The sequence below is a fragment of the Diceros bicornis genome, chromosome 21, assembly GCF_020826845.1.
Source record: "Diceros bicornis minor isolate mBicDic1 chromosome 21, mDicBic1.mat.cur, whole genome shotgun sequence".
NCBI lineage: Eukaryota > Metazoa > Chordata > Mammalia > Perissodactyla > Rhinocerotidae > Diceros > Diceros bicornis.
Genome location: NC_080760.1, coordinates 19,291,548 through 19,305,919, shown reverse-complemented (window position 1 = coordinate 19,305,919; position 14,372 = coordinate 19,291,548).

The following is a 14,372-nucleotide window of genomic DNA, read 5'->3' as shown; positions in this document are numbered from 1 at the left end:
ATCTGTTGTGCTCATTGGATTCTGTAGACAGGCCCTCGGAAATCATACAACATTGAGGAATGGCAAACTCAATCCTTGGCCTCCGTCAAGCTTTCGCCCAAATGTCTCCCTGTCTCCGAGGCTTGCTCTGACCTCCATATGAAATGCTTGCAAACCCCCTACACACACCTACCCCTGCTAGGTGACCAACTGTCTTGATTTGCCAGGAACTGAGGGGGTTCCCTGGATATAGGGCTTTTCAGTTTTTAAGTCAAGACAGTTCCTGGAAAACCTGGAGGAGTTGGTCACCCTATCTTGCTCACCCTACCTTATCTCCCTTCCCTGGAAGCCAAGAATACATCTAGGGGCAACACATTCCAAGCAGAGGCAATAGCAAGTACAAGGCTTTGAGACAAAATCTATTTGGTAAATGGAAGGAAGAGCAGGGGGCAAGTGTGGCTGGAGTGGGGTAAGTGGGAGAGATCATGGTAGGAAATTAAGGCAGAGAGTTGGAGGAGTGGGCAGATCACTTAGTGCCTTGCAGCCTTGGTAATGGCTTTGGATTCTACTTTGACTGAGAATGGAAGCCAATGGATGGTTTGAGTAAAGAAGTAACATGATCAGACTTCAATTTAAAATGTATCCCTGTGTTAAGGATAAATTGGAGTGGTTGGGAGGCAGGGGCAGGATAAGAGCAGAAGCAGGATGAACAGTTTGGAGGCTGTTGCAATAATCCAGGTTGAAAGATGGTGCCTTAGACCAGGATGATGGCAGCGGATATAGTGGAGAGTGGTTAGAATCAGGATAGCTTCAAAGGTAGAGCTGACAGGATTTGCTGATGGACTGGATGTGGAGTATAAAAGAAAGAGAGGAGTCGAGGATAATTCTAAGATTTTTGACCTCAGCAACTGGTGGAAATGAGCTGCCATTTTCTGAGATGGAGAAGACCAGGGGAGGAGCAGGTTTAAGGGCGCAAGTCCAGAGTTCAGTGTGGGAGGTGCTGAGTTTGAGGCTCCTAGTAGAACCAAGAGAAATATCGAGCAGGCAGCTTTAGATAGATCAGTCTGGGGTTCAGCAGAGGGATCAGCGTTAGAGACATAAATCCAGTGTCATCAAAAGGGTGATTTTTACCACATGTGATTGGATGAGAACACCTGGGGAGTATGTTGATAGAGAAGAGAAGAGGACCAAGGACTGCGCCTTGGGTCTGTCCATTGCTCAGCAGTAGGGAAGAATAAGAGAAGCAGCAAAGGAGACCAAGAATGATTGGGCAGTGAGGTGGGAGGAGAGCCAAGAGAAAGGTGTATTTCAGAAGTGGAGTGAAAAGGGTTCTCAGAAGGAGAGAGTGAACTGCCATGTCAAACGAAGCTGCTGAAGGAGCACCAAGAAAAGACTTCGGCATCATGCTGACTTCGGCATCATGCTGACTTCGGTATCATGCTGACTTCGGCATCATGCTGACTTCGGCAGCATGATGGTCACTGATGACCTTGACAGGAGCTGTATTTGTGGAGTTCTGGAGATGAAAGCCTGATTAGATTGGGTATTAGAGAGAATGGACTAAGTGCAATGTGGTGTCCTGGATTGGGTCAAACAGAAAAAGTACATTAGTGGAAAAACTGGTGAAACCCTAATCAAGTCTGGAGTTCAGCAAATAGTAAAGTACCAATGTTAGTTGCTTGGTTTTGACAAATATTCCATAGTAATATAAGATGTTAACATTAGGAGTAACTGGGTGAGAGGCATATGGGAGCTCTCTGTGTTGTCTTTGCAACTTTTGTGTAAATCTAAAATTATTCCAAAACAAAAAGTTGAGGGGCCGGCCCCGTGGCTTAGCGGTTAAGTGCGCATGCTCCACTACTGGCGGCCCAGGTTTGGATCTGGGTGTGCACTGACACACTGCTTCTCCGGCCGTGCTGAGGTGGAGTCCCACATACAGCAACTAGAAGGATGTGCAACTATGACATACAACTATCTACTGGGGCTTTGGGGAGAAAAAGGGAAAAAAAGGAGGAGGATTGGCAACAGATGTTAGCTCAGGGCCTGTCTTCCTCAGCAAAAAGAGGAGGACTGGCATGGATGTGAGCTCAGGACTGATCTTCCTCACAAAAAAAAAAAAAGTTGGTGGGGGGCAGAGGATGGAGAATGAGAAGAGATGAAAAGGGAAAAGCGAATATAGACAACTCTCTAAAGATAGAATAGCTTGTCTGTGGATGAGTTTTGGGCTCTGCTGAAATTCTACCACTAAAACTGTCAGCTCTTTGAGAGGAGACTTTTTCCCTGCTCTAAAGCAAATGCTCCTACAGAGATAATCCATTAATCCTTCTAGTCATTTATACCTTAGTATTAATGGGTGTATCAGCTACTTTTCTGAGAGCGAGTGGGACAAGAAGGCGGAAGTCAGGGTTTGCTTCCTTCCTCATTTAGTCCAGGACTAGATTTCGAGGGTGAGGGACCTCACGCGTGTCCAGCTTTGCTTTCATTCTTTACATTACACAAGCGTAAACAAATATCCTTCATAGGCCTGTTTCTTTTCTCCTTCCTCTTCTTCTCTTTTAATCGTTGCTTACAAAATTAGCAAAAATTGGGGCAGAAACTTGTTTTCTTCCTTGTTTTCAAGTGCTTTCAGGATGTTGCATTTTTACAGCTGCCTTGCTGCTGGCAGTGACTCCCGGTAATCTACCACAGAACACCATATCTGAAGCCCCAGATGGCACTGCCCGGCCTGAGGACGGCGGCAGCAATGGCAGTCTCTCTGAAAATTACGTGTTCTTGCCTTATCTCACTGTCACAGATCCTTGAACTTTCTGCTTCTCCTATTATTTGTACTGAGAGTATTGGATTCCTAGGAGTAAGAGAAAAAACCCATAACAAGGTGAGAAGATCTTATATTTAAAGAAGCTGTTCTATGTATCCTTTTTTTCTGAGTCAAATACCATATGTGGTACTTTAAAATCCAATATTTATAAATGCCTTATGAATGAAAGCAATAAATATATTTTGAACTAGTTGTATTTTAAATAAGAAACTTCAGATGTAACCTACACAGAAATCAAAATATAATGACGTACACCTGAAATTTATATAATGTTATAAACTAATGTTACCTCAATAAAAAAATTTTAAAAATAAATAAGTAAACAAGAAACTTCGCAGTGTTACAAAACAACAAAACTTTGACTTTTTGAGGATGAAATTATACTTAAATAATTTTGTTTTAGTTCATCAAAAGCAAAAACTTTAACTTCCAAAAGCAGAGGGAAATATATGCTAGCCAATTAGTAACTGTGCAATTTCTACTAAACTTCAAAATACAATTGAGTTCATTATTATATATGAAATCCTTAGCTCCATAAAATGTACCTTGTTGTTTTTTATTAGGAAAAATAATCCAAACATAGTATCCTTTTCAAATTTACAATGTTGTAATGGGTCCTTTTTGATCTTTGTACACCAAAGTTGTCCTCGGCTTATGAGGCCTGTCATTGTCTTCAGGGCTAATTTATAGAAAAATGAGAACTGGTCTAAGATCTCATTAAAGAGAAACACAAACCTTTTATGTTGATTGGATGTTTAGCCTAAAAACACCGTGTTGGTGGAACCAAGGATACTTGTTTCATCTGCAATTTAAAATGCCACTCTTTTACCTGGAAAGGAAAGGGCGTCCTTAGCTTGCCTTCACACAGTGATCAGAAGGATCCTTTGATATGGGTGGTTAGACCCCTCTGGGAAAGTGACATTTAAGCTGAGACTGAGGCCAGTGCCAACTTCACGGGGTGACTGTGTGGTCACACAGGGCCCCACACTCAGAAGGGCCTGTGCTTGGTTTAATGCTCTGCAGGTACCATCTTGAAATTCCTAATAATTTTTGAATAACAGGTCCTGATTTTCACGGTGCACTAGGCTCTGCAAATTGTGTAGCCAGTTCTGCCTGGTATAGAGTAGTGCTTTTTGGAATATTTGTGGAGTGGATGACAAGAAGGAGCCAGCTGTGCAAAGAACCTGCAGAAGGACCAGTAGGTGCCAAGGCCTTGCAGTGTGAAAGAGTTTGGCATGTGTGAGCTGGGCCGTCACACTGCACATCTCCTGGGGCATCATTCACCCTGCATTCACCTACTGAACGCCCCTTCTGGAGTTATGCAGTGTGCAACCTGCATGTCTGCACGTGATGGCCCCATGTGTGAGAAACAGAAAACTCAGTGTGGGTAGATCATTACAAGGTCGGGGAGAGCCAGTGTAGACAGATTATTACATGGGGGAGGAGAGTGGCATGACATGAGATTGGAGAGTCAGGCAGGGGCCAGATTACACAGGGCCTCAGAGACCATGAGAATGAGCTTGGATTTTATTCTGAGATGAGATGGAACGCAGATGAGTTTTAAGCAGATGAGTGACATGATCCGATTTACTCCAGCTTCAGTGTGGAAAACAGATTGATGGGTTCAGAACGAAAGCAGAGAGACTGGTTAATAGTCCAGGTTAGTGATAGTGTCATGATGGCATGGACTTTGGTGACAGCAGCAGAAAGTGAGATGTGAGTGGGTTCATTATGTATTTTAGAACCAGTAGTAGCATTTGCTAGAGGTATTTACTCCTGGCTTCTGCTGGCAGCTACTAACCTGGTTTGTTCTACGTCACACAAAATCACTAAATTCTCAAAGTTATCTGACACATCCGAGTTGCCAGAGTCCTGTCTGACTCACCTGTTACCAGAGTACACAGCTGCATAACAGACCTGTGCTCACTCAATTTAGATTATGAAGTCATGCTCATATATGAAACAAGGGATCTGAAATTTGTGGATTATATTTATTTTGGGTTATCAAGAGTCTCTTTCGTATCAATAGGAAATGAAACCATAAAAAATAAAACTATCAAAAGTACCCAAGACAGGAACTGCTGTATCATAATGACTGTGTCCCCATAGTGATCTCACAAGATATGCAAAAACCCGGGGCCACTTTGCAGTCAGCACACGATTATGAATTGACAGTAAGTCCGTTGGTGGATGGTGGGAGTTTGCCTGTAGCTGCAAAGTCCTTCCAACAGGCAAAAACATTCACCAATAGCAAGATGCTGAAAGCTGCCGTGGAATTCAGCTACCTTGAAAGCACCCTGATGCACAGCTGTCAAAGATTTAGGAATATAGAACAAAAATCAAACTGGGCACTTTGGAGATACACAACTTTGTATGGTGCCGAGTCCAAGGTCAACCTCCAGACCAAAAGGGAGCCTAGAGAATAAGGTCACATTGGTGGGATTTGTCTTTGACACAAGTGTCCAGCATCTCCAGCAAATCAAGCTGTCTGCACCTTAAAGTGAATGGAAGGTAGGATCAGCAGTGCCACGGATTGGAACTTCAGTCAGGCTTTTTGGTCATCAGTCTCCTCTTTCCAACACTGGGCCTACAGAGTGTGGTGGGTAGAGGGGTGTGACAACAACCACTTTGCATTGCTCTGAAGCTGTGATGCAGGCAAGGCACGCCACAGGACAAAAGGCATATGACTGTGGAATGCTTAGGAGGAAAAGAAAGCCCATAAACCAGCCTGATGTGTCACAATTAGACTCAGGGTGGGTCAGCTCAAGCAAATAGGAGGCAGAAAGAACCACGATATACCACATCTTCTTTATCCATTCGTCCCTTGATGGGCACTTAGGTTGCTTCCAAGTCTTGGCTATTGTGAATAACACTGCAATGAACACAGGGGTGCATGTATCTTTATGCATTGGTGTTTTCAAGTTCTTTGGATAAATACCCAATGGAATACTACTCAGCCATAAGAAACGATGAAATCCAGCCATTTGTGACAACATGGATGGACATTGAGGGTATTATGCAAAGTGAAATAAGTCAGAGGGAGAAGGTCAAATACCATATGATTTCCTTCATTAAGTAGTAGATAATAACAACAATAAACAAACACATAGAGACAGAGATTGGATTGGTGGTTACCAGAGGGGAAGGAGGGAGGGAGGAGGGCGAAAGGGATAATTCAGCACATGTGTGTGGTGATGGGTTGTAATTAGTATTTGGGTGGTGAACATGATGTAATCTATGCAGAAATAGAAGTATAATGATGTACACCTGAAATTTATACAATGTTATAAACCAATGTTACTGCAATAAACAAAAAATTAAAAAATAAAATAAAGAAAGAACCACGATAATTTTGGAAACCAGTCCTACAGACGGACAGAGAGCCACAAACAGAAGACAGTTTTCATACCGCAGCTTGGTGTGGGAGACAATGCTAAGGCTCCCTGCACAGCGATAGTGTGGGGAGGAGAGCAACAACGGCTGCCTCGGCGCCTTCTAATGGGAAGGCTAGAACCAGGGGACATGGCTCATCCTGGCTCTGCCACCTACTAGCTATAGAGCATGTTCCTTAAACTGAGTCTCAGTTTTTCTCACTTGTCACCAAAGCCCACTTTTGAGTCCTTGCCCTACGTGTCACCACTGTAGCACTTGACATTGGTACCCACCCTGACTTTAAAGCGCCTTCCATTGACTTCTCTCATCTCCTGGTCTCTGGCCCTCCTACCACTCGGACCCTTTTCATTAGTTTCTCTTCTGGCGCTCACCTTAAATGCCAGTGTTCCCCAGCACTGATTCCTCTTCCCATGTCACACTCTGGGCAATCCTGTTTACATCCAAGCTCTGACTACCACCATGCTTGCCAAGTCTCTATCTCCAGTACCCAGCTTTCTCAGGCTCCTTGGACAAGTCTTTCTAACTTCCTACAGGATTTAACATTTTTACGTCAATATTCTTCAGTTAACTCAAATTCATTGTCTAGTACCAAGCTCATCTTCTCCTCTCCTGTCTCTTCCCCTAGAATCTCTGCTACAGTTAACACCATCACCACCCACTCACCTAGAAATCTAAAAGTTGTCGACTTCTCCTTCCTCTCTCACCATAAGATCAAAACAGTCATGGAAATAGAATCTGTTTCTGAAGTACATCCTTTCCTCTCCAATACACTTCCACTACTTGAGTTCTGCCCCTCACTTTTTTGCCTGTCCTATTGCAATAGTGACAGAGGCTGTTAATTTTCTGCCAGTATTCACTTCTTGAGTTTTCTTTTAGTATAGAACCCAAAGTTTTAGCTGGACACACAGCTTCCTCATTAGAGACATTTCCCAAGGTTCCTCATAGCTAGGTAAGCCACGTGACCACATGGCCACATGACTAGGTTCCAGCCAATAGAATATCAGCAGAAGAAGTGATGCATCAACTTGCAGGCACTGTCTTTGAAAAGGAAATGGTTTGCCTTCTTCTTGCTTTATTTCCACCTTTCCACAGGCTGGTCCCACAGTTTTGACCTGACAGATGAGGACAAAATCTTAGGTGAGTGTTTCTCAAACTTCTACGTGCATCAGAATCACCTGAAGGGCTTGTTAAAACACAGACTGTGGGCCCCACCCATGTGGATTTCTAACAAGTTCCCAGGTGATACTGCGGCTGCTGATCCAGGGCCTGCACTTTGAGAACCACTGCTGTAAGGGATGGTAGAGCAACAAGATTAAAAGGAACGTGGGCCCCTGAGTGGCCTTCGTGGAGTAATGCCACTTCTGTGGCCCTTGACCACTCACTTTTAGACCGTTACATGAGAAAGAAAGAAACTCTCTGCTTTGTGTCTCATTTTGAATCTCTATGTTACAGAAGCTTAGCCTATACCCGAATAATACACCCTCTAGTCCGTCCTTCATGATTCAACTTACATGATCTTTTCCAACCACTGATCTGACATGTCATTCCCCTGCTTTACATTCCTCCAATCTTTCCTATTGCCTAGCACAGCTTAACTCAACCAGGATGTCCTGACAAATGATGAGACCTGGGACATTGTGAGAAAGGGGCAGAATTCCATGTGGCAAGCTGGGAATTGGGCATGACCTTCTCATATTCCTCAGATTTTAAAAATCTGAGTTCTCCCAAGGGAGAAAGTATACAGTGAATATCTTGTCAGAGCAGATAATAATAATAACTAGCATCCTTGGGATTATATGCTTGGCAACTGCCCTGTGGGGGTCTACTACTACTATTTCCATTTTGCCAGTGAAGGGACAGAGACAAAGAAGTAAGGAAACTGCCTATGGTAGACACGGAGGTGCACAGCTCAGAGCCCCTCCAGGCAAGGACTCGCTGCCCAGCTGTGGGACGTGCAGACAGCAGACAGCTTCCTCCTCCAGGGGCTGCTCCAGCTGCAGAGACCCACATCACCTGAGGTCACACACTGCCTGGGCATCTGGTGACTGGGCCAGGTGGGGGATAAAGGGCTGGCCATTTCATCCTGATACAGAACAACTGGGACAGCCCATCCTCACTCCAGAGCTTCCTGTCAGGTTGGCTGAGACTTGGATGCGTCACTCTTTGACTTCTTCCTCTGCCCAACCCTGCTTCCGCCCTCTTTCTCTTACGGGTGTTGATTCCTAATAATCATCCTGCATTCCAAAGCCCGTCTCAGTGTCTGCTTCCAGAGAACCCGAGCTGTGACACTGCCCGGAGTCATGTAGCTAGTAAGTGGTGAGGCTGGGTTCTGACACAAGCAGCCGGCCCGTCATCACAATTCCACAGCAGGTTGCAAAATCTACTCACAGGATAAATTCACACTCCTTAGGGTGGCATTTGAGGCCCTTTGTAATTTGATTTCAGTCTTCTTTGCTCACCTTACTTCCCACCACTCCCCATAACAAGCCCTATTCCACTGCCATACCAAGCATTTGCTCAAGTGGTATTTTGATAGAATGCCCTCCCTCCTTCCAACGAGGGCCTTCCAAGTCTACTGCAGACATCATCTCCTCTGTGAAGCCTCTCTGAGTCCCCTAGAGAGAAAGGAATAGCATAGAGTAGTGAAGGGAGCCTGGGAATCTGTCAGGCCTGAGTTCAAATTCCAGCTCCGTGTGACATGGAGAGAATTATGTAACTCCATCGCTTACCTATAATATGGGGCTAATGATAACTACCTCACTGGGTTGTGAATTAAAATCTGTAAATCACCTAGGCCACTGCTCCTCAACCTTTAATGGGCATAGAGGTATTCTGAACATCTTGTAAAAATGCAGATTCTGAATCAGTGGGTCTGGGATGGGGTCTGAGATTCTGCATTTCTAACAAGCACCCAGGTGATATAGATGCTGGTGGTCCGTGGACCACACTTTGAGTAGCAAGACCCTAGCCCGGTACCTGACACTTAGTAGGTACTCAATGATATTTATTTCCCAGCCCCTTCTTTTTCCTTCCTGTTGATGCCCATAACATTTTGCTCATACCGCTTGTGTAATGCTCATCACATCATACTTTAGTTAGTTGCCATATCTGTGTCTCCCACTGGACTGTGAGCAATTTGAGGACAGAAACTGTATCATCTTCCTCTCAATATCACCAGTGCTCAGCATAGGGCCAGGTATATAAAAAGGGATCAATAAATGTTTGATGAACTAAGCCTATGAAATGGAAATAAAAATGTCAACTCTGCCTGTCTCCACAAGTTGTTGTAATGAGCAAATGCGATAATTTGGGGGAGAGAGCGTGGAAACGTGCACCACGTGGTACAAATATAAAGTGTGATTATCCATCGGCTTTCCACTCTGCAGCAGCTCAGATTCATGCAGCTGAAGTGTTTGCTTGTGGCAGTTGCTCAGACTGGTGATTAGAAAAACTCAGATTCATCTATCGTTTAAAAACAAACCAAATTCTCTTTGGGATAACAACTGGGGCACTCTTTGCCTATGGTAAGAAAGTAATTACAATGCAAATGAAAAGGGTGTATTTTTCAATCAATCAATCACGAAGCAGGCACTGAGGACCTCTCTTCAGGTGGCACTGGACTTTCTTATCTACCTCCCCCAAATGAGCAGTGATGTCAGCCTTATCATCTCCTGCCTGTTTGCAGGTGGCGAGATTAAAGGGGGGAGGCGGGGTCAGAAGCAGGGTGGATGTGAGAGCAGTTCAGAAAGCAGTTCAGAACCAGGGTACAGACCAGGGAGAAAACACTCATGTTCCTCTTTAACGGGGGCCTGCAGCCATGTGGTTGGGGCGATCCAGGTGGCTTTAGGTGGTGAGTGGGCATGACCCTGCCTGTGTCATTAGCAGACGGTCCCAAGAGTGTTGGGAAGGCGTGTGCCTCAAAACCAGCCACCTAGAACTCATTCCTGGAAAAAAGGTTACACTTGAGGGCTCACACAGTGATTCACCCGAAACACAGTTAGGTATGGTTTCCTTCTGCATTGCAAAAAATGTGCGGGGCAGGCCACCAGCAAGGGCTCTGCAGGGCTTGCTCTGCTTCACGGTAGGGGTGAGTGGATGGTGGTAATGGCAAGTGGCGGCACGAGGGGGCTGAGACGAGTCATTGAGAAGACCTTACATCAGGCTTAGGTATCTCTGGATAAGTGTAGGATTCCGAGTCAGCTATTCCTAAATAGGGATGGGGGGCATGGGGGGAGGTTAATGTGAAGGCAAAGTTCCTAAAATCTAGCAACCTGGGGACCTTTGGCAAGATGTGGCTGATGTGACCGTTCCATGTAGATCAAGAAGAAGTGCCTGCAAACCAATAAAATAATATTTTAAAATAATTTTAATGATAATGAGATAAGGTTCATGGCAAATTAAAAGAAAAAAGCAGAATACAAAGCCATATATTAAGAATGTTCAAAATGAGTTGAATATATATGTATATATCATTCACAAAAAACATTAATTCTGGTTATATTTGGGTGATTTTAATTTCTATGTTTATTTTTTCTGTATTTTCCCCTATTAATATGTATTATTTTATTACATAGGAAAATGTTTTCCTTAACAAAAAGGAAAAAAGGTTAGAGGTAAATGAACCAAAGATTAACAGTAATTATCTGTGAATTATGGGCTCATGAATATTTTATATTTCTTAATTTTACTTTTTGTGTGTTCTAGATGTTCTACATGAAGATATACTGCTTTTAAATTTAAAAAATTTAAATTTTCTTAAGGTATATAATAGCAATAGAAAATAAGGAAAAGTTCATAGTTGCCCAGTTCCAAACCTCAACATGATCCCTGATTCCTTTCTCCTTTACCTCCTGCACCTAATTTATCAGAAGACTGTGTTGACTCTGTCTCGAAAACATATCCAGAATCTCACCATCTCTCTTCTACCTCCACCTCCACCCTGGTTCAAGCCTATCACCTGAATTACACTGCAATAACCTCCTGATTCCTCTGATTCCATTCTCTGCCCCATATGATCTCTTCTTCACATTGTAACCAAAGAGAGCTTTTGACCCACAAATAGGATCATGTCTGTCCTCTGCCTAGAACCTTCAATGGCTCCCTATTGCCCTTATACCAAAATCCAGATTCCTCACCCCAGCCAGAGCCCATCTCTCCAATCTCTTCTCCTATATCTCTTCCCCTTGCTCACTTCACTCCAGCCACATTGTCCTTCTATCTTTTCTCACCTTAGGAAGAGCTTGCATTTGCTGTTCCCTCTGCCTTAGAATGCTCGTCCCACAGATCTTCAAATGCCATTTCCTTCTTCTCAATCAGGTCTCAGCTTAAACATCACCTCCTCAGAGAGGACTTTGCTGACCATCTTAAAGTAGCCTGCCAGTTCTCTCTAGCTCATCACTCTGATTTTGATTTCATTTTTTATAACACCTGATATTTTCTATTTTTAGCTACTTGCATCAGAAAGTAAGGAGGAGTGTCCTTGTCCTTCTTACTCACGCCTGGATTCCAAAAACCTAGAACAGAGCCCAGCACATAGGAGCTGCCCAATATTTTAGAATAAATTAGAGGTTAGGAGGAGGGTGACTAATGGAATTCCAAGTCTAGACTCATCAAGGCCAAGGAAAGCAAAATTCTTTCTTCTGGCCAATTCTGAGAGGCTTCATGGAAAAGGTGAGGTTCGGGGAGGTTCAAAATTCCCACAAACTTGCCCCAACCTACCTTTTTAGCCAGCTTTTCCAATATTTCCAGACACTTTCTTAAAAAACTTTCTCCATAGTGTCCTTACTCTTTCTTATCGCTAAATTCCTGCATTCCCCGTCCTTAGCCCTTTAATCACTTGCTCCCTAGTCCAGCCTCAGGAGAGAGCCTCATATAACAACATGTAAGCCCAGGAACCGGCTGTCCTCCTTCTAGCATTAATGTCTGGAACACTCAGGGTTCCAAAAGGAAACTTGGATATCTTCCTCGCTCCACCTTTCCCTGCTGCTCCACGTGGGAAATGCTGACGTGAGCGGGAGAGATGTTTTGGCAGTGTACTTTAAGGATCTTTGAATGCCAGTCCCGAGACTCCGCACACCTTGTGTTGTGGAGCACAGAGCCCCATGTGGTGTCTGGCTGCTCTTCTAGTAACTGTGCTTGAGGAGAACTACCACGGACAAAAGTCCTGCCTTTTGATAGTGTTACCTGAGGACTCTGCACTTAGTAACTAAGTTTTGCCATCGTATAGAGATACGATTTTAAATGCATTTGATTCAATAACATATGTACATAGGCCAATATCCCCTGGGCATCCCCTAGGTCCCTTCTCCTAGATGTAACCACTATTACCAGTTTGATAGATGATCATTTAATTCATGGGATTTAGTCATGGGTACTGGTTAAGAATCTTCAGGACTGCAAATATTTTCTCCAGCCCTTCCCACATTTTCAACTATCACAAAGACACTCTGTAATGGAAATAAGGCACAAAATCAGGAGGCAGTTGACTGATTTTTAACTCAAATTCTAACCAGGCCATTGCTAGACTCTTTGAGGCCCTGGATAGGCCTGCGCGGTTTGCTCAAGTTGGACAGATTTCTAGACAAACCAGAAGATCTGGAATCCAGAACAAGATCTACACCTAGATAACACCCCTGTGGTGATCTCAGAGATTAAAAGATTCACCACATGGCCTTTCTATGACAGGCACAACTCCCTCCAATTTGCTCTAAGGCACCAGGGTGTGACATGGGGTCATCCAAAAACATGCGCTCAACAGGCCTAGATTCAAAGCCAAGGTCTACTTCTTGTAAACTGTGTGACCTAGGACATGTTGCTTAATTTCTCTGAGGCTCTTTCCTCTGGTGTAAAATCAGAACAATATCTACCTCACAGGGTTGTTGTGAGGATTAAATGTAAAGATATGTGAATGGCTCTCACCAAGTAGGCATTCTCGGGTTTGTTAAATGACTTAGGATCCATTTAAAATTCAGATGACCTCTCCCAAGAGTGTCCTGTGTGACTGGTCCCACCTGATTCTATGTTACATCAGCATCGGCTGGTCTCTAAGGATGAGTCTCTCTCTTCCTGTTTGGAGCCAGCCCCTCTGCAGGTGATCCCATCACATCTCTCAACCTGTCTCCTCCAGTACCTGCTTCCATCATGAACTTTGTCTCTCCTACATCTTGAGTCTCTTTCGTCCGTCGGCTCTTTGCTCTCAGGCTTGCTCAAGTCTTTCACACTAAAAACAAAAGTCTATCAGTGAATCTTGTGTCCTTTACCACCTCCCACTCTTTTGCCTTCTTTTCTAACAAGTTTTTTTTTAATATGAAAAGTTTTCTTTTTTTATAATTTTTTTTTTTCCCAAAGCCCCAGTAGATAGCTGTATGTCACAGTTGCCCATCCTTCTAGTTGCTGTATGTGGGACGCAGCCTCAGCATGGCTGGAGAAGCGGTGCATCGGTGCGCGCCCGGGATCCAAACCCAGGCCTCTAGCAGCGGAGGGCGCGCACTTAACCACTAAGCCACAGGGCCAGCCCTAATATGAAAAGTTTTAATAAACAAACTTAAAGAGCCTGGGTGACTGGTCACACCCCTCAGGCTGGGACAGAACTTCCAGAATCTGCTGAAGGCTACATGCTAAGTAGACCTCCCTCCTCTTTCCATGTTGGTGGTTAGTGGGGAAGGCTTTGGATTCCAGCTGAGGCCTGGAGCAGGGTGGGAAGGATTCAACAGTGACCAGCGACAAAGGGAAGGGGCCCACTTCCTCTTCATTCTTCCCTGCTTTTAATAGCCTGGGGAGATTCCAGGTGAAAGACCAGCCTTCTTTCTGAAGGGTCATACGCACCATTTTGATTGAGTTCAAGTTTGACCTGGGAGGGAAGGACATCCTGGGGCTCCCTCTTCACCCTGAAGTTAGAGGACCCTACTTTAGATAAGTCCCAAGTCCCATCCTTAGTCAGTCTCTCCTCCAGAAAGCCATTGTCCAGCCATTCCCCCAAGGCTGAGCAGGAACAAGCCTGGGCCCCGGGGGAATGATGGAGAATCTCATACTCCACAATATGGTGGCTCTCTAGACCCTAGAAAGTGGGGGGCTGGGCAAGGTATGCGGAAATCAGAGCAGGGGCTCTAACCTCAGGGAAAGGGGCTCATGAAAGCATGCTGATTCCGGGGGTCGACAGATGGTCTTCCTCTTGTTCCCACCC